Source organism: Hydra vulgaris, chromosome 15, assembly GCF_038396675.1.
Source record: "Hydra vulgaris chromosome 15, alternate assembly HydraT2T_AEP".
Taxonomy (NCBI): domain Eukaryota; kingdom Metazoa; phylum Cnidaria; class Hydrozoa; order Anthoathecata; family Hydridae; genus Hydra; species Hydra vulgaris.
The window spans coordinates 55,069,409-55,073,265 of NC_088934.1; the positions used below are offsets into that span (position 1 = coordinate 55,069,409).

At 28.0% G+C, this 3,857-nt stretch overlaps 1 long non-coding RNA gene across 1 annotated transcript; it reads right to left on the minus strand.

Moving 5' to 3' along the window:
• Window positions 1-434: 434 nt before the first annotated feature.
• On the minus strand, window positions 435-1,126 carry LOC136092391 (uncharacterized). Its single transcript, XR_010644384.1, has 4 exons — window positions 984-1,126; window positions 774-845; window positions 554-595; window positions 435-460 (listed from the first exon to the last, which is right to left on the minus strand). It is a non-coding gene; the product is annotated as an uncharacterized LOC136092391 (long non-coding RNA).
• Window positions 1,127-3,857: the final 2,731 nt, after the last annotated feature.

Below are 3,857 nucleotides of genomic sequence, written 5' to 3' on the forward strand. Positions count from 1 at the left end.
AGAAAATCTAGGGTGTGTCAACCTATTAACCATAGAATAATTTTATAATTTTGTTTATAGAGTATTTTAAACTGTACATAAAGTCAAACTTTTAAATCATATCAAATTGCTGTAAGTACCACAATCGTTACACAACTCATCTAGCTGCATTAACTGATCAACAGTCTCCAAGGGCAATTGTAAATTATTTGGAAGTGGTAGTGCCACATTACCACTTTCCATATTTTGTTTAGCAAATTGGTGCATTTGATTGCTTATAATGACATCATTTTGAGCTTTTATTTGTTCCAACGTTACAAAAATTTGTGAGAGAGCTAAAGACCATAATCTTGAATTTAACACACAAAAAGTACAAAAAGTAACCTAATCATAAAGATGTACCTTTTAAATTTTAAATTTTCTATTAATGAAGCATTGTTGATATTTTCACACTTTGTTGGTAAATTTTGGTTTGAAATCACTGAGTTTTCCAAATAAAACAAGATCTAAAGTAAAAAATATTTTGAATTTTTATATATATAATATAAAAATCTACATAACTCAACATCTATACCTGATGCCATTATATCATTAACTTCTTTAAGGGATTCAGTAACTAATTGATATGAAAACAGAATAACATCAGACAAAAAATAATGCCAAAAAACTTATTACTGCTCCAACCTAAATCCTCAGTCAACTTTAGCAGCACTGCGAGGCATGAACTAGCGATATCAGTCGATTAATAAATTTGAAAAAAATATATTATATAAAAAATAATATATTATTAAGACCTGATTTCGAAGTACTTGAGCTACATTGCTGCATAGGGGAGATGTCAGCATAAGATTTCAATGGAGCCACATCTAAAGGACATATATGTTTTTTTTTGTGTAATAAGAATGCAGGTGGAGGAACATAAAATTTATGCATTGAGATTTTATATATATAATATTTATTTAAATTACTTATTGCAAATAAAATACTGTTTGAAATAATTTTACCTTCAATAACTCTGGAATGTGATGCCTGAGGTAAAGGTATAGTACCTGGCATTGGAAGTTTTGTTAGTTTCTTTTTTTTAATGTTAATCTTGTTATTCTTGCTATACTCATTATCCTCATTGGAACTGCTGCTTTCAAATTCAAAATAGTTTATTGTCCTTTTCCTATAATAATAATAATAATTAATTATCCTTTATTTATTCATGTTGTTTTGCTTTTAAATATATTAATGACATAAAGGCATAATATATTTATAACAAATGACACAAATGATATCTTATCATTAGGTTTTTTGCACTATAATTTATAATACGAGGAAAACATACTTTAACATACAACCAAAAAATGAGTTCACTATAACAAATTAGTACCTATTTTTGGTTGAAAGATTCTCTGATCTTAATATTCTTGTAAGATCAGACACATGCTCACCTTTTTTGCATTTTTCACAAGCTAATAAATAATCGTCTAAAAACAATTAAAATACAACTTCTTATTATCACTGGCAAATTTGTTAAATTATCAAATTTGTTCGATATTTTTTATATGAAATTATAACAAGAATGTATAAATAAAAAAGCATAAGCTATTTCTATAAATTTGTATATTTTATACAATGTTATAAACTAGTAACCTGTATGATATTTTATTATAACATTGTATAACAGCCAAGATTGCTCAGGATTTATCCTTTTCTTTACAGCATCCCTTGGATTACGACATGTTAATGTATATGGCCACTTACAACAAACAATGCCTTTTTATGAGGTAATCCAAGTTGTAGGCACCACTTTAACTTCAGCTGTGTCAGGAAAAAATACAACAGACCATAAAGACATCTTTTAACTGTGTATATTTAGTTCTTTATATAAACATAATATAATATTGTAATATAAAAATATACTGCAGCCTTTTTATATGTATACGTATAAAAAAAATAGGGTAATATTTAAAGTACCATTGTACACAAGTGTACATTAGTTAACAAGTGTTTTATCTCCGCCTAATTTACTTCATCTACCCCTATTTTTCATTAAACATTTTTATATATTTTAACTAACATTATTTTTAATAATTATACATTAATCTTGAATATAATTGAATACAAATATAAAAAAAAACGTTTATATATTGGTAAATATAAAAAATATATTTGTATCCTAATATAATATTTAAATATAGATGTTTTTTTTTTAAATACATATAAAAGTCTATAAAAAATTTATTTAACAAAGAAGTAAACAAAATTGAATGTACACAATTTATACTAATGTGGAATATACAAATCTTAGTAGTTTATATAGTAAAACTAAATACAAAGCTTTTTATTTAATTATGTAAAAGAGGTACAAGAATATAATTACAACCACTTGTTAGGCATATACATTTTTTTACATTGAAAAGCGGAGCAACACTGAGAGTGTTGAGTGAGAGTGATAACTTAGTAGCTTTTTAAATTCCAATATTGCTAGAAGGAAGTGGATATTCAAAAAAGGTAGATAAGACACAAAAAACATTGAAGACAACAAAAAACTCTTTATCTACTTGTATAAGATTCATAACTTTTGCATAAATATTGTTAATATTAATATAACTATCGCACGACTTAGAGATAGAGAGCTTAAATGAGCTAGTATGAAACACCATATACTGTTTAACTTCAACAAAATTGTATTTTTCAGGAATATGACCATTGGAGTGTAGTCTTTTACAAATAGTAAAATCATTACAAATTGGCTGTGTATAACTATTATTTCTTTCTGTGAGTCTGTTGATAACTTGCTGTAGAGGGAGACGAGATGAACGTACCAATTTCTTTAACTTGTGTAAACTATTTTCAAAAGGAAAACGACTAATAGTGTCCAATGGGCCATACTTTTCAACATCTGAGGCTAAATGAATTAGGGAATGCACATTGTACACAAGAAACTGGCGTCCATATAACAACTGAGCATGTTTAACAAAATATTTTAGCAAGCTATCAGCATATGCACAATATTGCCTGCATAAAGTTGTATGACATAGACAAAATATGGCAACTGAAAGTAACATGAAATGGTTATAGACAGCAGGATTAAGAAACTGTTTTAATACAACAGGTCCAGTATAAATAAGATATTGTCTAAACTCTGTAGCTTTCCATTGCCTAATTTCATCTAAGGAACGAGGCTTTCTCTGAAATTCATTAGGTATACAAATTTGAAAACTAATTAATGCACTTGAAAGCTTTGAACAGTTGCAACAGGCAAACGACATTTTAAATTACCTGAAAGCCAGGACAAAACCAACCTTCAAACAACACCAAGGCATATCAGATGCATGTAGTCAAGAGGAAATTGACTGACTAAACCTAGGTTAAGTTTTTGCAATGGTGATGGAATATCTCTTGTGTGATGATCTTCATCTATGTGTTCATTAAATGCAGCATCAGTCCTTAATGGAGCATTACCTTCTGGCAATATTATTTTATGAAATTCATAAACACCTCGTTGGTTACATCTTTCACATAAATGATATCCACTATGCGTTTTAATACATTTAACAAAGGCTCGTGCAGGAGCATCACATAGAACACAATGAATGATGACCTTTACAATGTTTTGAAGTTGTAAAAACTCATTCACAAAATCATTCATGTATTCATCAATATTTTGTGGTTTATGAGGTCCTGCATAAAGCCCAATGATAAATGGTAATTTACATTTTGATTCACATATTATCCCTGACATTGGCCAGAATTGAAAGTTTGAACTTTTGTATATAGATAGTCCATCGATGTGAACTTTTATTTGGAGAAGCGTATGTTGTTCAGTAAGTTTAATATTTCCAGTGCTAATCTGATAAAGAATTGATTTTTCAAACCAAAATGATAAT